Source organism: Chrysemys picta, chromosome 10 (assembly GCF_011386835.1).
Source record: "Chrysemys picta bellii isolate R12L10 chromosome 10, ASM1138683v2, whole genome shotgun sequence".
NCBI classification, from domain to species: domain Eukaryota; kingdom Metazoa; phylum Chordata; order Testudines; family Emydidae; genus Chrysemys; species Chrysemys picta.
Window position 1 is genome coordinate 85,364,899 of NC_088800.1, and position 26,609 is coordinate 85,391,507.

Below are 26,609 nucleotides of genomic sequence, written 5' to 3' on the forward strand. Positions count from 1 at the left end.
TCATCGTTACTGGTAACACAGCTGGGCCGGGCCAGCAGGGTGACCTCGCCCACCTAGGCCAAGGGGCCCCACCCCAGCCCAGGACGCTACTAGCCTCACGGCAATCTCACTGGGTTGCCTGCCTAAGAACGGGCACCAGCCGACACCACGCCAGGCAGTGACTAACAGCATCCGGCAGAGCAACGGGAGGGCAGGTGAAACCGCTCTTTGCAAAGAGCATCCTCCCAGAGCCAGAAGCGCTCCACGCACACATCTGGCAGTTACCATGGCAACGCCAGGTCTGTCTTGCAGGGACGAGGCAAAGCGGATGCTGCTGCTGGCAAGGGCCCGGGCCTTGTGGCTCTGGGCCCAGACAGACGTTCCCAAGCGGGGAGGAGGGCAGGATGGGAGACACAGCCGCCTGTCTCAGGGCTATTGACAAGACAACGCTGTTCAGAGGGAACAACCGGGGCTGCTGGGGCGAGGCTAACAACAGAGCACCAGACAGGAGAGCCAGGAATCACTGCACGCCGGACAGCGGAGGCGGGGCCGGCATGGTTAGAGAGCCCAGTGCTGGGGAGGCGACATCTCTGGGAGGTGGGTGTCCTTCTGCCTACCGCCTCCCCAGCACTGTCTCTAAAGCGCCTCGGACCCCCTTCCCCTCAGCAGGCTGTCCGTTCCCTCGGCTCAGTTCCCCGGTCTCTGCTTGCAGTCACATGAGAGTAGGCAGCTCTTATCTAGCCCGTTCCAGCAGCAGGGCTGTATCGTTACCCACATTGTACAGCAGGGGAAACTGAGGCTCAGAGAGGGACGGCGCTCTCAACCGGCCACTGGCAGAACTGAATAGACCCAGGTCTCCTGAGTCCCAGTCCAGTGCTCTATCATGTAGGGCACACTGCCTCTCTCTTTCAGTTAATTTCCTTCTCATTACACCAGAAACTAGAGCCCGGCCACCCACTAGTAACCCAGGGGCACCCAGACCGGGCAGTGCCTAGCACCATGCTGGCACTGTGCTAGGAGCCCAGGTGGTAACAGGAAGCAAGTGGACCTGCACTGGTTTCTGCAGGAGGCAAAGCCCCCCTCTCCATCATCCCCCGCCTCAGGCAGCAGGTCCCAGTAGCTTCCAGCCCAGGCTGTGCAATTCCCTTCACCCCCTGCCGCTGGGCGCCACGTGTCACGAGTGCCCAGCATAAAGGCAGCTGCCGCTGTCTCTCCTCACCCCTCCCCATGGACCATCTCGGTGCCCAACACAGATCCCTGGGCGGCCTTTGAGGAGGGACCCCAGGGTGCAGGCAGGACAGCTTCAGCAAGGCCCCTGGGGTGGTGCTGGCCTTTTCTGCAGCGAGAGCTCCCCGCCCCTCGAGTGCCAGTCGGGCGGCCTACATACCCTGTGTAGCCCGAAGGATTAATTTGCTGGTCTGTATAAATACATTTTTCTTATAAATTTAAGTATTTAATGTAATAGGTGTATAGATTTATATTAAAAATAAGTTTGGCTGTAATGCAAGAGACCTACAGGCCAAAACCCTGTATGTTAAACTAAGGCAAAGTGAGCACATTTTGGGACCCTGACCCAAAAAAGGACTAATAGACAAAACACCCACACAGATGTCTAACCATGAAGAATGGCAGAGGGGATTTTTACACAGTTGTGCCCACAAATGTAACAAGTACACCACAAATGCTACTTACCTGTCATCCATATGCACATACATATTAGCCTATGGAGTAAGTGCACCCTAACATTTCTGTGGGGAAAGAATACAATTTGGGCATAAGAGGAAGGATTTCCGACCAATGCCCTATAAAAAGGCGAGGCAGCTCGCCATTAAAAAGGCAATCTACCCACCTATCTACTCTTCATTGCCTCCACCTTCAACAACATATCGATGCTCCCCAGCTACGACGGCTATTAACTATTAATAGGCCGGACTTTAGTTCTTTTCAAACTTTACGTTTAAGGTAACTAGGCTAAGCTTGCGTTGATTTCAGTTTAAAATGTATAAAGCTACGTAAAGAGAGTAAACAGCTCTGCAGTAGCTTCCTCCGCCGGAGGTGTAAAAACAGAACGGCCACAGGTGTGGTCCTGTATCTCCCAACACCAGGTTATTAAAGCAAAGTGTATTAACCACATTTGCAGGTCATAATATTGTATTATTATATGTATCTCTTAAATAACAGTAATACAAGTGTAACGCTGTAATTCTAACGGTTTTACCATTTGCTTAATATTTCACTGATTTTAATAAAAGGTCTTTATAACTGTATCTGTCTCAGTGCCAGCTTCCTGTCATACCCCCGAAGGTCCTTTTATAAACTCTGTAAAGCCTAATTCAAAACAAACTTTATCTTCTGATCAAACAAACTGGCGAGCCAAAACCCATACTAATTAATAGCCATAATAATAATTATTAATATTATTAATTAAAAATTAATTAAATAAAATTAAATTATGTAAATACATTAAATCAACACTACTAACACACCCCGAATCAGGCTACACCTGCCCCCGCTTCTCTCTGTCGAGTACTCTGTGCCCCCCTTGGAGCTCTCGTCACGCTCAGCAAGCCATCCTTTCCGCAGCCATCTCTACTCAGGGCTGGTCTCGAAGGCAGCGGATGGGGGAATCGTCCTGGGCACGGCTCTAGTGACTTTCCACAGAGGGTCTCCGAGAGCTTTACCGAGAGCCCACCTTGTAGGAATGAGGTGCCCAGAGGGATTGCCTTACCCACTGCTGAAATGCAGCCACCTCTGGGGTGGCCTGAGACAGCAAGGTAAGAGCGTACAGTCCTGCGGGAGACCAGTCCAGGGCAGGCTGTGAAGTGAAGTGTGCCAGAGTTGGGATGGGACCAGGGCACCCGAACTAGCACCCAGGCTCTAGTGAGAGGGGCCATGACACGGTCAGGCGCTCCCTTGTACGTCTCTTGCAAAGCATAGCACCCCCCACAACATACACCCCCTTCTGCTACGCTGGGGCAACAAGTGAACACGACCCAGAGGGGAGAGGGCTCCCTGCAGAGCAACCCACCCCAGAGACTGCAGGAAGTCCAGCGCTTTGCTGCCTATTGGGCTTGGCCCTGCTCCCACTGAAATCAATCCGGAGGGTTCCCAGGACTCGCAGGCCTAGTCTGGGATCTCAGACTGGCTCTAAAGAAAGCATTTTTGTTCCACTTCAAAGATCTATTTTAAACCTCCAAGGAAAAAAACAAACCTAGCTGGGGAAAAGAACAGTGGCTGGGAAAATGTCAGAGGAGATGGATGGATCTTGGAGACAGGGGGGGAAGCTTCCTGGATCTGAACCCAATGCTAGAAAATAAATACATCACTCCTGCAACCACAGCGCCAAGCAGCTGAGATCTGGGCCCCACTACGCGCACAGAGTCAGAGGCAGTCCCTGCTCCAAAGACCTCACAACCGAAACAAAGGGTGGGAGGGGGAACCGAGGCACAGAGCAGGGAGGGGCTTGCCCAAGGATCTACAGCAGATGAGTGGCAGAGCAGAGAGTACCCTGAGTATCAGGCCAGTGCGCTGGCCACCAGCTCATGCGCATCCACAGGGGCTGTACCCCTCTCCTGCCAGCAGATCTGCAGAGCAAGACCCTCAGATTCTGTGCCCATGCGGTCAGGGCTGTGCCTGGGCCCAGTCCACAGGCCCACCGGCAGCACCCAGGGCCTTAGCCTTGTACCCTCGTGGGGGAGCTTTGGTTGTTTAAAAAGACTCCGGCCCCTGCATGTGCATCTGCCACCGGGGTCTGCATGCAGGGGACATTCTCCAAAGCCATTTGCTGTTCGCACGTGCCCACGCCAGCTGCAAGCGTAGCAATACCTGCCCAGACCACATGGGAAATCATTTAATCACGGCCAGAAAACGTGGTTAGCCGTGAAGGGCGGCGATCAATCTTCCTGACAGGCTGGGTGCAGAACACGATTTGGGGCCTGGCCGCTTGCACAGAAGGGAAGATGTGAAAATGGGCAAAAAGAAAAGAAAAACCTCCAAGGCCGTGAGGGCGTCTTGTCTAATCCAGCTGCTCTTCCTTCGCCACACCTGCGGGGAGTATTCAGTTATACGCCACACCGACGGGACGGCCTCCCGGGTGCAGAGAACGTCGTTTCACTCCAGGAGGGAGGGCGTCTCTGCTTAGAGCGGGTTTGATGCCTGCTTCGCCACCAACTCACTAGGCGAGCTGGGGAAATCCCTTGATCCCGCAGCGCGCTTGAGCACACACTTCGCTTGTAGCATGTGCCCCCAGACTCACTGAGGCCAACAGGGCCACTCACACGTTTAGCGCGAACCACACCCGGGTGCGCTTTGCTGCGCAGGGCCCACGGCGTTCACCTTGTCTGTGCCTACGCTTCCCCAGCTGGGCAGAGCCCGCAGCCCTGACCGACCTCCCCAGGGGGCAGCAGGGGGCGGGGCTTGGGGCTACGGGAACGCATCTGAGAGCCATGGCTGGCACAAAACGGTGATGGCAAACGCCTGTGCCAGGGAACAAAAAGCTGACACTGATTTGTTGCCTTTCCCTACAGCGCATGGGAGCACCAAAAGACTCAGTTCCCACAATACCCTGCCACACGCACTCCCCTGCCAGGGATCTGCCGCGCTCCGCCTGTGGCCGAAAGGAACCTCTGCTGCATACATCACAGCAGCTCGCCATGCGGCGTCCCTCACGCAGCCCTCATCAGGGGAGCGAGTCCCCCTGCCAGCCTGCCCGGTCCCTCCCCGGCATGCACCGCCATGCCCTGCAGCCGCACCGCAGCCAGATTTAATTCGATCCACCGGCTTGTCACTGTGATGACATTAAACAAGAGCAAAGGAGGAAGCCAACAGCTAATGCAATCACGTCTCAGGCCAGCCGGCAGGGGCTAGTCCCTGGCGGATCGGGGTCAGCAGAGCTGCTCACTCCCAAAACACAACAAAATGCCTATGTCGTGTTCACAAGGTTTTATCACAGCTGTAGAGATTCGGATGATCTCCTTCTCCCCACGCCCTCCACACTGCTCGCCTTCCAACAGCACGAGCACCTAGGGCAGGCAGTGCCTCCCTCTCTGTGCAAACAGCACCCAATCCAGCATGCTGCGAGGGCTGCCAGAATACAAAGGGCCCCCATATGTCGATCCCCTCCAGAGGATCCCCTTCCTTTCTACTGCACAGCAGGGCGGCAGGCTGCTCGCCCACCCTTCCAGAGTCCTTTTCAGCCAGAGAGATCCGGAGTAAAGCCACATACCCAGGAGTCACTTCCCCCAGGCCCCTGAAACGCAGCCACCTCTGAGGTGCGAGGGACGTGCAGAGCAAAACAGCTTCCTGCCCCGAAATGCTGTGAAGGCTCCAGCATCCCACTGAAACGGGAGAAGGTCTGTGGGAAGCAGAGCATCAGGCAGGCTGGAGCCCAGCCAAGACAGCTGCACTACCACCCTGGCTCTTGCAAGGACCATGTGACCTTTAATGGGTTGCCAGGTGTCCAGTTTTCGATGCGGCTCAGTGCCCTGCGCGCCAGAGGGCAGCCGCTCATTTTGGGAGAGGGCCGGAGGATCGAGGGGATTCTGGCTGCGGTACCTTTGACCAGCCCCGGTGAGTAAGGGCTGAAAAGCGTTACAACCTAGTGTGCCGCCGGCGCCATCACCTATCGCAGTCACAAGGGACAGGCTGCAACGGCCTCGTGGGAGCAGTGGGGAGGAAGCCCGGACAGCTGCCCCTCCACACCACCGAGCCGCCGGCTGGCAGCAATGGACTCGGTCCCAGTGCCTCCAGCAGATCCTGGCAAATGGAGCCAGGGCGCTCCCCTCAGCATGCACGACCTTGCCTCGCTGAGCCGAACGAGCCCGTAGTACCAGCACGCAATCAACCGCCCCACAAGGGAACGTTCACCAGACCCAGGGATCCCATTGTCTCACCACGGCAACAGAGACCCGCCCACAAACGAACTTGGGGTCTGAAATATTCCAAACAAGCTTAATGAGAGCTGCTCGGTGCACACTGAACCCTGAAGGAAGACCGAACGCCGGCCTGGGAGGGAAGGACAGCTGGCACACGAGATGGGACCATCTGCATACAAATGAGAGGAACAATACAAGACAGCTCCACGGGTCAGCAGCAAAGGCCCAAGCAGGCAGGCCCAGAGACCGACCCTTCTAAAGCCCCAATGTTCCCGGCTGGGGGTTGTGACCTGCCCAACACCTCGCTAGAAATCAGCAGGGACAGCTGCGTGCTGTGCGGTGCGGCGGTAGGATTGGGTGGGATCCGGGGTGGCAGCGGATGGGGGATGTTCCCCACGGCATGCCAGCCTGTGCCGATGGGACACGGCTGCTGGAGAGTGGGAGAGGGCCACGTTCAGAGAGACTCACTCCCGTCCATCCCAGACCCACGCAGCTGCAGAGAGGCTAACGTCACAGGCCATTTGGCGCTCTGCTGAAGAGACCCGTAATGCTAGGGATCCGTCGGGGGGAAAGCCAGCGCCCTGCCCTGTTAAACCCAGATTCTAGGACTGGAAGGGACCTCGAGAGGTCATCAAATCCAGTCCCCTGCCCTCATGGCAGGACCAAATGCTGTCTAGCCCATCCCTGATAGATGGGAGCGGCACCCGCAGAGATTAAACACACGTCTCATTCAAAACCAGGGAGATGGAGCCCTCTTCCTTTCCCCTGCTGAGACGTGAATGCACGAGGCTGAGTGTCTGCTGTCCCGGCGGAGGGCATCCCAGGCAGCTAGAGGCGGGTGTTTTTCTGCCCTTAGGAGATGCAGACAGCGGGAGCACAAGGATACTTGCTGGCAACACCTGGAGCATGCCTTGTCTGTTTAGATCAGTGGCTCTCCACCTTTCCAGACTACGGTACCTCTTTCAGGAGTCTGATTTGTCTTGTGTACCCCCAAGTTTCACCTCAATTAAAAATGACTTGCCTACACAATCAGACATAAAAATACAAAAGTGACACCGCACACTCTAACGGAAACATTGCTGACTTTCTCATTTGTACCATGTACTTATAAAATAAATCAACTGGACTATAAACATTGTACTTACATTTCAGTGTGTACTATATAGAGCAGTATAAACAAGTCACTGGCTGTAGGAAATTTTAGTTTGTACTGACTTCGCTAGTGCTTTTTATGTGTAGCCTGTTGTAAAACTCAGCAAATATCTAGATGAGTTGATGTACCCCCTGGAAGTCCTCTGCCTACCCCCAGGGGTACATGTACCCCTGGTGGAGAACCACTGTCCTAGGGACACAAACTGGGTAATTACTGGGAAAGGCCTGAAACACCAGCAAAGCGACACTCATGGGGAGCTGAGATCACCAGCGCTGGAGATGGTGGGACAGCTCCCATGTCACCCAACAGCGCAGTGAGCGCAGCGCTCTGCCAGGTACACCTCTGCCAGGTAGGGTGACCAGATGTCCCGATTTTATAGGGACAGTCCCGATTTTTGGGTCTTTTTCTTATATAGGCTCCTATTACCCCCCATCCCCTGTCCTGATTTTTCACACTTGCTGTCTGGTCACCCTACTGCCAGGTACCTGCTCCTTGGTCTGTACGTGGAGCACATCAGACACAACTGCTTCTTCACCACGGAAGCAGATCGGGCAGGAAGAGACCGTCTCAGAAAGGTGTGGGGGAGGGGGGAGATCGGCTTTCCTCTGAACTGAGCCCATATGGAGCCTTCTGTTTGTTTAACATATTAACAAAGTACGTCAGCAACAAATTAGCAGCACAGCTGAGAAGGCGCGCGCTGGAGATCAGCGCCTGACGCAGCAGCCGTGCAGCCGCCCAGGCAGTGCCTGCCCCAGGAAACGCTCTGATGCTGGACACGTGGGAACATTCCAACTCCAAACAGGAGCAGATACTGGGGCGGGGGGCAGAAACCCCTCCTATTGCACGGTACTGGAAGGGAGCGTCTGGCCAGGGCGTGCCCCCCGTGCCAGCCCAGAGCCGGTGTCACCGCCGGGATCTAATCCCTTTGGCGGTGAAAGGCGCTGGACTGACAGCCCCACACGGAAGGAAGCCTGTATCCACAGGACTGGCACAGGCTGTCCCCAGCCAACGTACCTCAGTACTGAGCTGGACGCCCCCCCCCCAACACACACACCCACACCCACACACTCCAGAAGCAAGAGGGACATAAGGTTTCCATGGCCCGGTCAGTCTTCAGCCTCTCTGCTGAGACTGCGACACCCAGAGCAAGAATGATTGGCCCTGGTGATTTATGGGTATGACGTGGCCAAGCATTCACGAGCACCTGTCCTGAGACGTGCCTGACTCACGTCGCTCTAGGGTGGGGAACTTGGGGTCACCACTGGCCTGTAGAGAATTTAGAGACGCTCCAGACTCTGTTCCCATTCCCAGAGCCAGCCGGTCCCACCGAGAGGTGTAAAGGGAACAACACATACGTGCAGAGAAATCCAAGCTGCCAGCACAGGCCAACCCCATGGGAAGTCCCCGCCACTCTGGGCTCACAATAAACTCACAGCCAGCTAGCCAGGCAAGAACGGGGGAGCTGTCCCTAATCCGTGCGCTTGCAGGCACTCAGCCGGTGCCCAAGGCATGACCTGCCGCATGCGGCTTTGCCCGAGGATGGCCCTGTAATTAAACCCCGGGGAACGGGAGAATTCACACAGAGTCTGCGGCCACTCTGCCCCCTCTCGGGCAGCTGGAACCTTGGTGTTTGCTCCTGTTCCTTCCAAAGGATCCGGCCAGCCAGACATTTCACAGCATCTGCAACAAAACTGCTGCTTCCCAGCAGGAATAAAACCGGCCCCCTGCCCAGCCCAGAGCGTGTTTTTATTGGACACAAAGAAACGCTGCAGGTGCCCCAGCCTCGGGGACAGCTCATTAGAACAGCACCCCGCCAACAGCAACAAGGCCTCCGGAGCATGGTCTGCCCCAGGAGTCCAGCTCAGCAAGGCAGGGGGTGTCTGGATTCAGGAACCTGGCAGGCCGTGTGCAATGCAGACATGGCATCCCTTGGCAGGCGCACATGCCTGGGAACTCCCACTCGGCCCTCAGGGATCACCCACCAGCCATGCCACCATGCTGGTGCTGTGGGTCTCCACAGGACAGACAGCTCTGAACTCACAGCTTCCACACAGCTCACGGACCCAGAACGCACCAGGCAACCCTATGCTGCCTCCCATTACCCGGAGTCCCCCAGAGGCCTGCCCAGCGTCCTCCGTTACCCAAGATCCCCCGGGGGTCTGCCCAGCCCCACGCCCCTCCTACTCTGCATAGCTAAAAGGAGCAGGCCCGGTCGGCCACCTTTGGAGCAGTCGGCTCCCAGCAGCACCGTCCCGCTAGCGGGTGGCTCCAAAGAAAAAGGCTCCTTTCCTTTGAGGGGCTAACTGGATTTAGTGATTTGCAGGGATCAGAGCGATCTACAATCTGTCAGAGGGCTTTGCTGCGTTCACATTAGCATCTCTTGTTCCCGTGGCAGCAGCCTGGAGAGCGAAGCCCCAAGCGCTGGACTGCGGTAACAAGACGCTGCTGGATCCTGGACACCGCGGCTGATCCCCCCACCGGCAAGCCAGCCGCAGAACCTTCTTGGCTCGGTTTGCATTTGAACCGTGGGCAGGAGCCCGCAGGGAGCTGCAGGAAAAGCCCCAGCTCTAGGGGATGGGTGGGCAGGGGCTTTGTGGGACATGCACAGGACAGAGCGGATCACAGAGGAATAAACGCCTGTGGTGAGTTTGCTGCCTTGAGCTGGTGAGGGAGCCGTGGGACAGGGCTCCGTTCTGCCTGCCCGTGGGGCACCGCCATGCTCACTGCCCCATCCCCCCAGGGGACCACCGTGGAAAGCGCCGGGGGGACATCCCCTTTCTGCCGGAGTGCAGGGATCGGAACCAGAGAGCAGCCAGGCGATGACCATGGAGCACAGCCTGCCCGGCCCCAGTGCCATGGGCTCATCAGGGCACTGACCGAATGAGTAACCAACTCTGGGCCAGGCCAGGGATGATCTCCAGGAGGTCGCCCTGCCCCTCTCCCAGCGCCGGGAGCGCGCCTGCAACCCATCAGCCTAGTACCGAACAGCCCAAGGGATGGGGATGGAGCATCGAGGCCGCGCTGCACTAGGATCTCAGAGCCACGTACAGACATCCAGGAACCCCGTAGCCCGTCCTGGGAGGGGGCGTCATCCCCACTGCAGAGAGCCCTGAGTCAGACAGAGCCGGAACGCTCCTCCAGCAGCCCTGGGCTCTAACCCACCTCCCACGGCCCCTGCCCTGAGACAGCCGCTTCCCTGTGCTTTGCTAAGCCTCCTGTACAGCCGCCTGGCAGCAAGGGCTGTGCCTGGCCATGGGGCAGGGGGGATCTGGTCCCGCTGCAGCCCCCCAGCCACTCCCCCGGCTCCTGAAGGAGATGTCACCTCCGCTGCTGACAGCCAGCAAGCTGCTCATTGGTTGGGGCCAGCTCCCCGTGATGGGGCCACGCTGGTCCCTTGGGGGCCCTGGCCATGGCTCAGGACAGAATAATGCCGCCTTTCACTACTCACAGAGATGCCCCCAAAGCCGCCTCCACCCCGCCCCCCAGCTCCATTTAGCTGATCCCATGAGATGGGCAGAGCTCGCCTGAGACAATGCCATTGCCAATCACATGCTGACCAAGAGCCAGGCTGGCACCGATTCCTGCACGTTGGCACCCCACACGGGCTCAGTGCTCTAATTCTCAGCACTGGCCTAGGGATGGGAGTTTGGTACCGCTACCTCTCCCCTCCCACCCAGGGCCCCTCCAGGTCCCTGCTACCGTCTCCTACCCACAGCGCCCCCTCTTCCAACTCGAGCTGCAAGCCCCACCAGCAATCCCCCTTCCTCTGACAACGGGGGCGCTGCCGGGCAGTCCCCTAGCGACTGACCCTGCTCCTGCTGTAAACAGCCTATACTTCCCCAGCCCAGGAGTGGGCACCCACACAGCGCAGACTGCTCACCGCCAGCCCTGCCCACGCTGGCATCAGGGCAGTGCCTAGATTTCCAAACACCTGCTCAGAGTTCACAGCGAGAGGCAGCCCGAGGATGGGCACCGACCTAGACAGAGCTCAGGCTATGCCTGCACCCGCCCACACCAGCACACAATGCGGGCGCTGTGCCCTCCATCAGAGGAGACGCTCAGAAGGTTTGCAATGCTGGGCTGGGACTATCTGCAAAGTAATAAGAAATCCCCACCGATTTCCTACCCTTCGCAATACGGGTGAATTATTTCCCACTCTCCTTTATAAAGCGATGGTGGGACCTCAGCACCGCAAGCAGCCCCTCAGCCAATGCAGCAGCGGCCCGAGCGTTCTGTTCCTGGTTAGCTTAACTGAAGGGAGCTCTTGGCCAGGCAGTCCTTGGGCCTCTCCTGCGCATTGCATTTGGCAAGGGCTTGGCTAAGAGATGGTGGATTTAGAGAAGCAGCCCCAGGGGCCTGTCTGACCAAGAACAGGGGCCACACCGAGGTCACACTTTTCCAGAGGTCCCATTTAGAGAGAGCTGGGGTTAATACCCACTTCAGTCCGATTTTACTCAACGCTTCGTCAACCCTCAGAGAGTCCAACGAGTTGGTGATCACCATCTAGAACGCCTTCTGCTGACATATCGATAACCTGATAGCTACAGGACACGCCATGTTCGGACCACCGCCTGCCCACTCACTAGCCATCTATAAGCCACTGGTGAATGGACTCTTCCGACAAAGTTGAAGCCCAGATCAGCCAGGCTGCAAGCTCTGCTCCACGCTGCCTGGCTTCTCTCATGCATGCATGGACGCCGTGCTGCACCCGGAGCCCTGGATACCCCAGGGAACTGGCAAACGTGCATCTAATGCAGGTGGGCAGGTGCAAGCGTTGTTCTTGGGCCACTAGGGGGTGAAGGAGGGCCCTGGGGTTGGAGGGGTGCGCCATGCTCCCTGACCAAGCTGCCCCCACCCACTGCCCAGCGGTCACTGCAGATAATGAGGCTCACAAATCAGTGTCCCGGCAGCTCCTCCGGGGTAATCGCACTTCACACTCCAGGGCAACAGCTGGGGAGAGAAACACACACAGATCACATGCCCCGGCACGGTGGGGGGTTAGCAAGCACCAGGCAGCTCAGATCATACGGAGTTTCCTAGGCTCCCCGCCACACCTGACACCTGCCTTCTGAGCAGGGAATGACTGAGAAATGGACCCCGTGGATCAGCAATCACTGCCCCCAGAAACACAGAGCACAGGCAGCTCGCATGCACCTGTGGCTCAGACAGGCCTCCCAGGGGCCAGGGGGCTCGAGGACAGCGGCACAGCCTGGGAGGCACTTGAAAGGGCTGAGTTCAAAACGCTCCTGCCGGCGCCGCGTGCAAGGCAGAGATGGGGACGCCGGGCCTGGGTACTGGCTGGAAAACGAAGAGCATCAGAGCAAGCAAAACATAAACGCAGGAGCAGAGAACAGGCACGGCCGCAGCAGCAACGTGCACTATTTCATAGGAATACTATCTTATATGCTGACGCGACAACTTCCAGCCCAAAGGATCCAAAGGTATGTGGCACCACTCAAGGGCAGCCACCTCTGGGGTGGAGGGCAGCAGCTGATGCACAAGAGTCAGACACAGCACAACAGTGGGCGGAGGGAGAATGCTGGCCAAAGACACCAGGGCAACCCTCTTCCACAAGCTTACAGAAATACCAGGGGCTCCATGACCCTCTCAGAGAGCACATGGGGCCTCACATGCTACTCGATCTACCTCCCTCCAAAGGACACGGGGACTCCGCTCTCCGTGCTGGGGCTGGCACACGGATTCCAGGGCCTCTGGGCACTTTCCCTGCCTGCAGCAGGAGGACAGCCTGAACCTTATGCAGCGTAACATACCAGAGCCATAAACTGGACACAAAGCTGCAGCGTCGCAGGATTGAGCAAACCCTGTACAAAGCAGCAAAAGCCCTCCTGCCAGCCTGAAAGAGGGAGCTGCCCCCCCACTGCCACGGCACATGCAGCGGTGCCTTTGTGCAGACAGCTGGAGAGAGCTGTTAGTGTCCCCCAACTCACCCCTGCCCGCCCAGAAGGGGAAGAGACCCTTGGGGCTGGTCTACTTAAACCACTACAGTGTAGACATCTCCAAAGCCACCATGGGTTGGGTGGGGGGGTTCTCCTATTGGTGTAGGTCAGCATTTCTCAAACTGGGGGTCCCGACCCAAAAGGGGGTCACAAGCCTATTGTAAGGGGAGTCCTGGTATTAGCACCCTTACTTCTGTGCTGCCTTCAGAGCTGGGTGGCTGCAGAGCGGCACCTGCTGGCCGGGCACCCAGCTCTGAAGGCAACTCTGCCTCCAGCCGCAGTGCAGAAGTAAGGGTGGCATGGTATGGGGGGAGGGAGTGTCACAGCCGGAAATATTGTCAAAGGGGGCCCCAGCAAAAAAAGATTTGAGAACCCCTGGGGTAGGAAATCCACCTCCCCGGGAGATGGTAGCTGAACAGAAGGATTCTTCCGTCCACCTAGCGCTGTCTACACGGGAACGCAGGTCTCCTGAACTACGTCTCTGCACGGTCCTTTGGGAGTGACAGGTGCTGCCCAAACATATAGTGTCTTTCCCCCGCTGCCACAAGCCAGCATTTGGGAGAGCACCTAAAAATAGGCCTGTTTAGCAATTGCCACTGGAATTATTCATTGTGTACTTTGCAAATTTGACACACCTGCCATTGATGTGCTGCTGGTGAATGAATGAAGCCGTGTCTCTGTGGCTGAACAATGAGCCACACTCCGCTACCTGAGCTCATCAAAGGCAAAATGACTAATAAAAATTAATGCTTTAAAAGAAAAAAAACCCGCCAGGGTGACAGCGAGTAATAGATTATTATGCACTGGATTTAATTTCCAACCAGCAGCTACTAATTATCCCCCATTTAAAACCCAAAGTGGCTTTTTTCAAACCAAATCAGGGACGTCAGTTCCCTGGAGAATCAACAGTTCATTCCGCCTTTGTTCTAAGCACGGGGCTGCAGCGTTGTTATTCCCAGCCAGCGCAAAGCCGGATTACACGCGGCAGCACGCTGGGGAGTCACAGCTGGGCGAGGAGAGGGTCTCATTACTTCACTCACGCAGCTCAAGTGTCAGGTGGTGCTGCTGCTGGAGAAGGGCCACTGGCCCCCTTCCAAGGGGCGTTATTTCGGGATCTCCAGGTGTGATGGTCTGAAATTGAGAAGGGAACATTTCGGCTGACCATCAGGAACAACGGTGTGCTGCAGCGGGCTGGGGGATCCTCTCCCAGCCCCTTTCTGGGGTCTTTTGACTAGCCTGGGCTGGATGGCAGAAAACGGGAGTAGAGCGGAGCCAATGGGGCTCTGCCGTTGCCCACCTCTCAGGATCGTTAATGACTGGCAAGGTGACTCATCATTATGCTTATTGGGATGCTGCTGCTGGGCACTGCAGGGTGTCGCCCCGACCTGCTGCGCTCTGCATTTGAAATGGTCACTGCTCACTCGGGGACAGGCTGGCTCCTAGGCGGGGTGGAGGTGGGGGTGAGGTCTAAGTCACCAGTTCAAATCCAGTCCGGCTCCGTAATGACCCAAGGCTGTCACTGTCTGCTGGGCGTTAAAGGCTTCGCCCACACGGGAATAAAAGACCCACGGCACAGCCACAGCGGGTCCAGGTCAGCAGGCTCAGGCTGTGGGGCTAAAAATCACGGTGCAGATTCTCAGGCTGGGGCTGGAGCCTGAACTCTGGGACCCTCCACACTCACGGGGTCCCAGAGCCTGGGTTCCAGCCCAAGCCCGAGCGCCTAGACAGTGTTTTTTCAGCCCCGGAGTCCGAGCCAGCAGACCCAGGCCAGCTGCACGCTGTTATCCCTCTGTAGACATAGCCTGAGGGACACAGCCAGTTAGTTCCCAGGAGCAGGTGTTCATTAATCTCCAGCCCCGCTGGCTCCTCCCCAGAGAGCCCAAGATCGGAATGGGCCACATAGGGTTAAACTCAACCCCAGTGAAGTGGGATCAGCACCCCCTTGACCTCCATGCTGCCCCCTAGCTGTGTGATAAGGTGTGCAGGGCTCACACCCAACCGGGGGTGGGGAGCTGCCCTGCTACTGCCCACGCTGCGCCTGGCCCGGGGGCCTCCTCTCTCCAGGGCTGCCGGGCAGAAAACCCACCCCATCACTGAGCCCAGCGTCTCTATAGGGAGACTGCCACGGGGCGCCTGGGCTGCGCCGGCAGGCCCCGGGCATCGAGGTTTACAGCCGTACCCCGGCTCTTCGGAACAGCTTCTGCGAGCAGTAATTGGCACCGTGGCTGCCAATGGACTCACACACCGTTACCTCTCGCACACGGCCAGGCATGGGGCTCCGCATTGGCCCTCTCCACCCTGAGCCAGGAACTAGAGGAGAGCCCAGCACCCCCATACCACCTCTCCCAGAGCCGGAGCAGTGGGGTAACCCAGACCTGGAAAGCCAACGGGGACTGGCTGGCTCAGGATGGGATCTAGAGCCTCCCCCTGTGCGGCAAGTGCCGCCACAAACGCTGGTGCTGCTGGTGTTAAACACAGGGTCCATTGCCGCAGTTCGTACTAACTAGCCCCGCTCCCAGCAGCTTTACTGAAGAGGCCAAGTACTCAGCGGGCCGAGAACAGACTCTCGCCAAGTCGGGAACAGGGTTTGGAGCTGTCAGAGGTGCCCTACCACCCTCCAGCCCACGCCCGGGAGCCAGGACAGCACTGTACCAGCCGGACATTTCCACTTCAACACCCCAGCAACGAGGTTCCTTCTCGCAGACGGGTTTTCCTTTTCTTAATTTCACTCCCCTGACCCTGACCGTGGCCCTTCCTCCCTATCCTGGGAGCTTCACCCTCCAGAGATCTTCAGAGCACCCCCGCGCCCACTCCGGGCTGGAACTCAGCCCAGCTAGCGAGATGTCACTCTGGCACACCCCCTCATTGGCGATGCTCTTCTCTGATTCCCTCCAGTTTCTCCATATCTTTCCGGTGCCACCAGGACCAGCAATGGCCACGACCCATCAGGTGCGGGCGCACACGGGGCCTGCGGCCGCGCAGCCCCAATTCACAGCGACAACCTCGGCTGCAAAAATGACTTTGGACTGGCTGCCCCCTGGTCTCCACCAGCCGTTGCAATTCCCCAGATTTCTCCAGCCCAGGGAATAGCCGAGTTCCCGGTTAGTTCCTCCCACCCTGCCCGCAATGCACAGAGCCTGCCACGTCCTAAGCTGAGTCTGAGCGAGTCTGTTGGTTCCTGACCACATCCTGCACTTGTCCAGCTCCCTGGACATTACTGCTCATGGTCTCGCCTGCCCTACGATCAGCTGTCTGCGTGTAATTGAAAGCCAGGCTCAATGCTTTACAACGATGTAACTGGCTGATTGGCTAGCTCTCGTTAAAGCTGGGGGCCACACTATTTGTCCAGCCTCCTCCATTACCGCACGGCAATACTGTCACCTGAACACCAGCAGAGGATCATTTCTGGCCGCTGACAGCCACACATCTGGTGTCATGTTTTTAGCTGAAATCCTGCGTGTGCTCAGCTAGGCAGCGGCCTGCGACCTCCTCGGACAGAGCTCACACGCTCTTTAATCGCCTCGCCTCGTCTTTCAGACACAATAGCGAGGTCACAGGTGCAGGGGCTGGCTGGCTTGGGAGCGCTACAGCCAGACTACCATGTGGCCAAGTGCACAGATGGTCACAGGGTGTTGGGGATCTGTAGTTCCCTGGCATCCCTGCTCTACGCATGCTCTACGATGGGCAGCTCGCTGGCTGGAGGCCAGCTCTCAGCAGGGGCCAGATAGAACCACGCTGCAGCCAGACCCACAGAAACAAGGGGCCACAGTCACACTTGCAGTCACTTAGTTTGCTCCAACAGGCTTACAGCAGGGAATCATCTCCGAGAGGTGTGCACTGGCCCTTATTCCGCTGGACGTGTTGACTCTGAAACCTAACGACACTGATTCAGAAAAGTGAGTGTTGGCCACAGGTCTGTCTGGGAGGAGAGGGGGGCTTGCCTGCTATCCTCTGATCCCTACGCCAGAGCCGAAGCAGACACAGCTTCCCCGCTCTGCTTTCCGTGCCTGTGGCTTACAGCTGCGGAGGTGCAGAGCCCTGAGTTCAGGTTTCTGCAGCCAGGCGAAGGTGGGAGTTGGAGGAGTGGCTGCAGGTTGGTTTGTTCTCTTTAAGCTGGCAGAGAACGTCAGTCACGGACTGAAGGGCCTGGCGCCTTCCATGCCAGGGCCCCTGGAAGTCGCTCCGGCTTCGCCTGCTTGGGCAAGCATGGCTCTCAGCTCAGAGCCCCCAGCACCAGGTGGGAACGATCGCTCTAGCAGCCAGCACGGCTGCAGAGTGCTTATCCCTGCCAGGACAGAGCGAGGGCCATAGCGAATCTGCAGCAGGCACATGGAACTGGCAGCGCGGCTGTGTTTGGGTACAGCTCAGAACTTCCCCACAGCGCAGGGAGTCGGGTGCTGGGTCGTTGCACCACTAAGGAGTCCAAAAGACCCTTCAGAAACCCCCAGCACAGCTTTCTTGTGCATCGAGAGGCCACAATTGTATAGCATGGAATTCCCCAACCAGTGACTAGGAGACAGGATCACAGGGTGTTGACCTGGCCTTACAGACAGAGGGACACAAGACAGACAGACAAACAGCACCAGGAAAATGATGCTAAACACGTCTACAACCAAACAGCTTTCTAAGGAGCTGCAGAGCGGCTAGGAGACAGGATGGGAGAGAGGCGTTCCCAGGGCTCGGATAGGAACGCCCCGCATTGTCTGCCCATCACAGCTTCAACACCGCCAGTAAAGCAGCCAACGCTAAGGGAAGCTTCACACCAGCGCATTACGGGGCCTATCTATAGATCATATACGCTAATAAATAAATGCTAGATAGACACAGCACATGCACTCCCAGCTGAGTGATCGGTAAGCAGCCCAGAGCCCTCTGGACAGACAGAAGACACACACCCATCACCCGCGGAAGAGAACGGATTCATTGTTTGCCTTTGTAATGTGCCCCCACTCTGCCTGAAAACCAAAGCGACGGAGAGCAGAGCTCATTAGCAGCAGGACAGACCTTGTTACATGTCCATGACGGGGACCCATGGCCTGCACAGAAAGACGCCTGCTGTGATGGATTTCCCACGGCCATTTTCAGGGGTGCGGGAAAGGCAGTTGTGTGCTGAGAAAGGCACCAAGGCAGGGGATGATGGAGGACACCAGTGGCAGAGCTGTGGAACAGAGGACACCCCACCAGGCCCACGTGACACAACAACTAACACGGGGCAAACAAGCTCCGAGTGGAAAGGAAGGAGGCTAGGCTTCAAACAGTGGGATCCACAGTGCGGGTCACAGAATGGCTGGGCACCGGCCAGCGTCCAAGGTGACCCAGGGTCAGAGGGCACCCCCAGCGGAGCACAGACTACAGCTGTTTGCAAAGGCCACTTTTCTCTAGAGGAGTTTGCTTCCCCCCCTCCAAAACTCAATAACAAATGCTTTGCAGGAGCAACCCTACAATAACAAACCAGCACGTTCAGCCCTAGATCCTACAAGGAGAGGTCAGTGCGTGCAGCTCCTAAGCAAGCCCAGAGCAAACTCAGGTGCACAGCCCCACAACAACAAACCAACATGCGGTACGCGTGCAGCAGAGGGATGAATATTTAGGAAAGGGAAGTGCCGCCAGCATCCTCCGAGGATGTTCTAGACAGAGAGACATGAGGGGATGTAAAATTCACAGAGCACCAGGCAGGGCCCTGCTAGCCAGGCAGCCCCCACCTCGGGATCTTACATACCTGTAAGACAGATCCAGAGAAGGTGGGGTTCACGGGGAGGCCGACAAAGCGCGGTCTAAGGAGAAAAGCTTGTCCTGGGGGACTCAGGAGATGTGGGTTCAATCCACAGCTCTGACACAGCCTCTGCAGGCGACCTTGGGCAAGTCACTTCATCTCTCTGAGAGTCAGCGGGGATCATCATCCTTCCTTTGGCTTCTCCAGCTGGAGTGTAAGGCTGCTGGGGCAGGGACTGTCCCTCCGTATGTGCAGCGCCTGGCGTAACGGGCCGGGATCTCAGCTGGCAGGCACTGCCGGAACACACCTCACACAATGACGAGGGATTGAATCATGGGGGGAAGGAAGGAAGAGAATTGAAGAGGAAAAAAAAGGCTCCTGATGAAGCCTTTAAAGGAGGCTGGGATTGGGCGGACACGGCCCTCCCCCTTCCCTGCTGGGGGTACCAGCCGATTTCCTGTCTCCCTTTCCGAAGCAGCGCTAATTCCGGGGTTGCGACTAGCAGGGGCTTCAACGGTGTTTAAATCCTACACCCTGGCGCCTGGCCCTGCCCCCTGTGATAAAGAGGCCTATGAGGAACACAGCCGCTGCAGAATACGCGAGTGGGGACAAGACAGGCCGAGAGGGAGCACCCCTGGGAGCCCGCGGCAGGCAGCTCGTCGGCGGTTAACAAACCCCCTTATTAGACTGGGCTGCGGGGCCCCACTTCATGGAGCTTAACAAAGGCTCGTGTCGAGTGTGGTTTGGATGGACAATAGAGCCCAGGCCCCAGCCCCCGGCCCCCACACAGACTCGCCCACTGCTCCCTACAGCAAGCAAGGCGGAGCTGACCAGATGAAGTGGAAGGGGGGGCCCCTGGGCTGGCACGGAGCTGTAAGACCCCTCCCTCCCCCAACAGAGCAAGCTGCAGGATCGGGGCCTGAGCCTAGAGGTGACCTGTTGCCAATGCTCAGGGTGTCCCCAGCTGGTCCCTGCACCCTGAAAGCACTGTTGTTAGATGCTCCGCACCTTCCCATCATCTCCAGGTTCATCCTCACACCATCCTGACTCCCCCCACTCATCCCTCCCCAGCTCTCAGATCTCATCTCCTCTTCCGGCGGAGCTCCTAGCGCCCGGGCCAGCCTGGCGGCAGAGGGGTTAACACAGCGTGCCGGCATGACAGGTTTGCCCGCCAGAGACAGCAGCGCAGCTGGATTCTGCCAGAGACTCTAGTGACCTGATTCCATTGAAATCCCAGAGCCAATTGTCTGTCGCAGGGTTTCCAAGGAGAACTGGCTCCTGCATTCTGGAGACGCCTGCGGCTGGATTTAGGACTCTCCGTATCCATCGCCCACCCCAGCATGGCTGGACCAAGTGCTGGGGCAGAATGCCGAGGCTGAGCCCTGCACAGCGCTGGCAGCCCGGGGTGCCCGCTCCACCAGGGGCAGCAAGGTCTCCCTTGCCGCTCGCTGTAGGAAGATCAGAGGAGCGAGAGGAACGGCTGTGCTAATTTTGGCCAAAGATGCCACCCTCCCGGGGCCCTGGCTGGAGCTGGAGAGTTGCATAGAGCCAAGAGCCTCCGGCGCTTTAAAGCAGCACTGAGGTGTGTGGGGGGCGGAGGGAGAAGGAATGGGGGGCGGGGTGATGGCAACAAGGAAAATGCTGCGCCCTTGGCAGGCCCCGGTGTCTCCTTCACTCGCCCAGAAGGAGGGGCTGGGCCGGGAAGTCTGAGACGCCACAAAGCCAGCACCACAGCGATGGGCTGCGGGTCGGTTCATCAATACTGGGAAGCCAGGACGCCTTCTCTGGACCAGCCAGCCAGGCTGGCAGCCTCGGCCTAGAGCGACTCTTCCCTCACTGCCCGAACAGAACCCACCCAGCTAGTCCAGCGCAGCACCCAGTGTCCGGCATACCCCCCACACCTGCAGTCGGACCCCAGCAGCTGATTCTCCAACACATCCCTGGCCCCCATCTCCAGCGAGCCCCCGTTTTCCCAGCCCATCCTTCACACCCAGCAGCAGCTGACACTCTACCATGCAAGTCTCCTCCCCGTCACACCAGCAGACCACCACCTGCATGCCAGGCAGTCACAAACACTGACAGTGAACCAGCCATCAGAGTGACCTCGCTTTGAGGAAAAGGCTGCATAGGTGCGCGCCAGCAACCTGCCGCCAGCGAATTCCCCCGCTCCGGCGTATGGGCTCCCCAACCTCTGAGCCAGGAGAATGACAGAGCTCCACCCTCAGAGCCATCCTGGGGATGGGGCGAGGAGCAGTGCAAGGGTCTGCCAACCACCACCAGCAAGGGATGTGCTGCAAGATCCCTGCGTGCCACCACTCTCCCAATGGGGACCTTACCCAGCCTCTCTCTGCAGCCACGGGGGATTTGTCTGGGCTCCACGGCGTCCACACGGGGCATTCACATGGGTGGTTGACACATAGGTGAGCCTAGCTCTGGGGAGGGACTCACCGCGCACCTTCCCCCCGCCCCCACAGTGTTGCTAGCACTGCTGGGGCCACATCCCCTGGCTCTTTGTGCTGCTCTGGGAGTGGTGGGAGAGCTTGTCCCGGGGGAGAGGGGATTGTGGGAAGGAAGGTGATGGAGGACTCTCAACACTGGAGGGTCTAGCAAAGGGAGCACGTTACCAACCTCAGGGACAGTGGCACCCAGTGGGTGGGTTGTGTGTCTGTGCGCGGCAGCAGGGCTAGGGGAACGCCTGGGGGAAAGGCCAGGGGAACTCTGCGGTGAAGCTGGGGGCTGGAAGAGGGGCCTTACAGCCTATCACCTGGTCAGATTTCGCACAGGAACGTGGGAGGGAATGATGCAGCCGTAGCCAGCTCCCATGCCATTGTGATCCTAGCCTGCGATGGCACGGATGCCAGCCAGGCAGCCTCAGCGCTGCCCCCATTCTCCCACCCCTCCCTGCACCGCAGCAGTGGCTAAGAATGGGGGCCACAGCTCCCCAAAGCTGGGCCCCCGCCCCCGGGTGGGACTTTGGAAGGTCCAAGCGCATCTGGAGCCAGGGAGGTTGCCAACGACCGGTGGAGGCCGGGCTCGGAGCAGCAGGAAACAGGACTAAGCCAGACATACGCACGGACCTGACAAGCATCTGCAGACCTTGCAATACAAGGCGAGCCGGTGGCTCTCACTGCTTCTCAGAGAGCACCCGAAGGAGACGCAATCATCGTACTACACAAGCTACCGGGCCATCTCCGCCTGCGTCCCACAGGCAAGAGAGTGGACATGGGGTGTCGCTCCCCCACATGCACACGCTTCCCGACAAAACAAGACTTCGTTAACGGGACTGAAACGAGAGCAAAATTCCCTCCGATTAATGAGGAGACAGTCAGACGAGGGGAGCTAGGCACCGGACTAATTACCAATACACACTGCAAAGGAAATTAACAGCATGGCGAGGGCAGCACAGCTAACTGTGCTGGAAGGGGGGACGGGCGCTAACTAGCAGCGTCTTGCTGCTGCTTTGGCTAATTACCCAGAGACTCGGCGTGCCCTGCTTCTTCTGCCTGCCGTTAATTAAAGACATGTGAAGGAGATCACTCCGAGCCACTCTGCTGCGCCCACATAGTGACAACGCAGCATATGCCACCGCTCAGAACAGTCGGGAGTCGTCACAACCAGCCCCCACGGCTGTTCCCCGGGGGATGGCAGGCGGCCGCTAGCGTTGGCGGGGTTACGGCTAGCCCAGATGCGAGTGGTGGGAGATCCTTCCCATGGCTCCGACGGTGCTGGGAGCTTCGCTATGACAACAGCAGGGATCCAGACACAGGCGTGCAGATCTGTATCTACCGCTCGCCAAACTAGCTTCCCTCCACATATCGACGTAGCTCTTTATTCTGGGGTTCTGTTTTCTTGCCCGCTTCCTTGGTATCCAAAGGCAGAGCCCCCCACCCTGCAGCCAGCGCTATCGCTGCTCCCCAGCCCCTCTGCATGAGAGACGTCTGCCCAGCACTGTACCTCCCCCCAAGCGCCGTCCCCTTAGCATCAGCGAGGCCTGGCCGTGCTCCAGAGCCAGGGGAAGGGCAGTTTTGGGGGGTTTGGATTCCGGCCTAGGTTCAAGCTGACGAGTATTCCGCACGTCCCCCAACTCCAACCCACAGCCATGGCAAGCCCCAGAACGTGAGACCTGGCGAGGGAGAGTTCGGACATCCCTGATCTGCTCAGTGTCCCCAGCTGGCAAATATCTGGTGCTTTCCCGGCCTGCACAGGGAGCATGTCACCATGGAAACGCCCGGTCCGAAGGGTGCTACCACGGCCATCTCATCAACACCAGGCCTCCCCCCCTGCCCAGCCAAGGCCTGACCTTTTTATGGATTGCAGGCTTCTCCTCCTCCACCAGACACCTCCCCCAACCCCACCACCCTCGGGGTGCTCCCAGCCCGGCCCAGCCATGCAGGCCTGCTTTCCCTGCCCCCGCAGAGGTGTCTGATGCTCCCCATCCGACTGCAGCGGCCGGGGAGGGTTGGGGGCGGGAAGCCTAAGCGATTTACTGTCTCTCAGCGGCATGGAGGGCAGGTTACTTACACACAGCGGAGTGTGTGCCAGAGTGCCTCGCACCTGCAGGCCACCTGCTCGGGGCAATGCTGATCCGTGCAGAGAGCCCCAGAGCTCAGGGCTGGTTGTCCAAACCTGCCGCATGCATGTCCCCAGCCTCGCTGCACGGGAGAGTCCTGCTGGAGCGAAAGTCTTGCCCACTGGTGCCTGAGAGCCTGGAAAGAAGCAACAATGCCCTAGTACAGCAAGGGAGAGCTCCTGGTGTCCAAGGCCACAAGTTGCTGCTTTGAAATCCACAGGCCTTTGCTACAGCTTCACCTGGGGCCGATTCCTCCCGTCTTCAGATTCACAGGCCTCCCTGCTGCCCCCTCAGCCAGAGACCCCCGACCTGGCTGGGAAGAGCCACCATTCTGCTCAGCAACGGCCAGTTAACGAAGGTACCTGCGTCAGGTAGTTCTCCTGGCTTGGGGAGCTCTGGCTGCAGAGGAGCTGCTGGTCAGATCCTTGTGCTGCTCTCTCCTGCTGCAGAAGGCAGTCCTTGGCCTCCCTGGAGAGCATGACGCTGGGCTGGTGGAGGAGGACTGAGGAATGAACCCCTTTCACAGCCCTGGGCCGGGAGCAGCGCTGGGCCACTGGCAACAGGCAGTGGGACGGGAACGCCCAGAGGGGTGGCCCCACGGCTCACCCCCTGCGCAGCAGCGAAAAGACTCCATTAGCAAAGGTGCAGGTGAAGAGAGCACAAGAACATGAACCAAGCCACCTTGGGTCCCGGCCGGCCGGAGCCACGCTGGGGTGCACGATCAGGGCCTGGGTGCTGGAGCGAGGGGGCTGGCGCACCCCCTGGCTTGAAGTGGTTTCCATCATATCCAGGGTTTACAGTTTGGTTCAATGGCTCTCAGCCCCCCCATGTACACATTGTTCCAGCACCCCTGGATCAGGGCATATCCGCTGTGCTGATGCTTCACCCCTTTAATTTTCGGTACAGTCTTTTATTCACCCAGAGACCCTCTCTTCGCCCCAGACGCCCAGGCATCCCCCGTATCCAGCAGCTGCCCCTGGGCTCTTCCCAAGAGCGTGGCCGCAAGAGCCACGCTCGGGCCAGCTGACCACAGAACAGCTTGTTAAGAGTCTGGGATTTTTTCTCCCCGTTTCGTCTCGCATCTGTCCTACTTTAGCATTAACCGCAGCTAAAGTGCTGCTGACTCCACAACATCCGCGCCGGCCGGCTCAGAGCCGCTCGCTCGCTTTCTGTTGCTAAGCTAAAGAATGTGTGTTTATTTATTTAATTCCCCAACCAAAACCGCCTGGAGGAGGAGGTTACCTGATCCTTAGAAATGTGCCCTGCGGCAGAGGAGTGGGGAAGTCTGTACTTCTGCTGCAGCCAGGCGGCAAAAAGTTCCCTCCACGATGACCCTGCGTAATTTGAACAGCTTGCATGTCTACCAAAAGGCCTCAGCGTTATAAGTCCTGTAAAGGGATCTTTTCACCTCCCATTAAAATACAGCCACTGCTGGGGTGGAACATGGCAGCTGTTTAACAATGCACAGCAACCGTTCAGCAGAGTTGTTTAAGAGCAATAGCAATAGACACCAGTTCAGAGGACCTGACGCATAGACATGCAGGAGGCATTTTAGGGAGGTAGCACGTAATTACCAGTTGGGACGTGGCCAGGATTCCAGGGCTCCCGCCCCTTCAAGTGCAAAGTGAAATAAAACGCCAGGGAGCCTTAGACCCATGTGTGGTGAGACCTCAGCTTTAGCACCTTTGTCGTTAGCACCCCCAGCAGCGCAGCGCCCCCAGCCCTGGGAAGGAAGATTCTCGGATACACCCGCATCTCCCCAGTACAGCACACCCTCCAATGCTCTGTCCAGCCAGGCATTACATGAGCACGTTCCATAGCACTGTGCCTTGCAGCCCCCTGACCAGCCCGGACCCCTCTCCCACCCTCGCCCCCTGAGCAGCCAGAGGCTAAGAGCACAGCTCTGCCCTGCACCACCTGGCCCAGCCCACAAGCCACAGGGTCTCAGCAGACCTGGACGCAGCCCTCACGCTGGGAAGCAACAACGTCCCTGTGGCAGGGACAGCCAGCCCCGCTATCCCTGGAGCAGCACCTTCTAGGCCTAGCTTCCTACCCTGTCCCTCAGGGATGGCCTCTTCCCAGCCGCGGCACCGCGTGCAATCAGGCTGGCGGTGCACAAGGATCCAGATGGCTTGCTGGGTTTCCAAAGCAGGCCTCTGGCTAGCTCAGTCGGGATGTAACTGGCCACAGAGCCTTTTGCAGCAAGGTCACTGGTTCGAAACCTGCCCAGGTCTGAGCCCTGGGACCTGCAAACACCAGGCCACACTTCACCGCCACGGAGGAGCCGCATCCCCCTTGCAGCACAGCTGAAAGCCTGGCTAGGAACAGGCAGCCTCTCAGCTCGGGCCAGCTCCAGCCGCTCCCCCACCCGCGCGTGGGGCCCAAAGCACTCAGGGGCGTTTGCCAGCAGTTCAGCTCAAAGCTCCGCTGTAGGCATCAGGGAGAGAGAATGTGAGCAGAAATCGCCCCTGGGATGCATGTGCCCGCTGGGAGGCTAGGCTGTTTGTACAGCACCTAGCACCGCAGGGGCCTGGTCTGGGACTGAGGCTCCCAGAATACAAATAATAAGGGCCTGGGCTGGGGCACAGTTCAGTCTCCTGCTTGGCCTCTCTATTGTGACTCCCAGCAAGCAGGGCCCATCGTGGTGCACCCATCTCCTTTGACCCGGACCAGGGCTCCAGCTCCCCAGGGGGTCAGCGCCCCACCAGGAGCGCTCCAGAAATGTCTATCAGCGAAATCAACTCCTTCCTCGCAGGCCATCACTCCATCACCCCGGAGCTGGCAGGGAGCTGGGCACCCAGAGGAGACCAGCCCCTGGAGCCGCCCAATCCCCCTCAGAGAGACAGCAGGGGAGGAAGGGAGAGCGCACAAGCTCTGCGCCGATGCTGTGCACACTGCGGCCTCCCGCCCGCGCTGCCAGCTGCTGCCCGACGCGCCAGGCCCTGTGCGGAGAACCCAGCAAGGGCAAGATCGGTTACTTCAGCACCAGCCTGTGCGTGGCTGGGAATCACGCCTGGTGCCACCTCCTCTCAGAAGCCAGAGCCCCGCCCGTTTTTATGGCGCCTTGTTCATTGGTAACAGAGACAGGCAGTTCCTAGGGCACAGGGTGCCTTGCCCATGCAAAATGGAGCTTCCTTTCCCAGTGCCCAGGGTCAAGAGCCATGAGGACTAGGGCAGCCTGCCCTGGGGCTATACTGAGAGTTCCCTGGGGGCAGGGCAAAGCCAACAAACCCGCCTGGTCTGTCGGTTATTGCTGAAATACAGCGAACCTGCCACCAGACGCCGCCGGCCCCAGATTCCCACTGCCACATACGGCCTGCTGGAGGGCCCTGGCCGCCGGGGTCACTCCCTGGAGATCCCAGAG

At 58.3% G+C, this 26,609-nt stretch overlaps 1 protein-coding gene across 5 annotated transcripts in view; it reads right to left on the reverse strand.

Annotated features, from left to right (window-relative positions):
* The window catches only part of CASKIN1 (CASK interacting protein 1), a 158,054-nt gene that overhangs the window by 69,766 nt on the left and 61,679 nt on the right, over window positions 1-26,609 (reverse strand). The gene's annotated exons all lie outside the window — the stretch shown is intronic.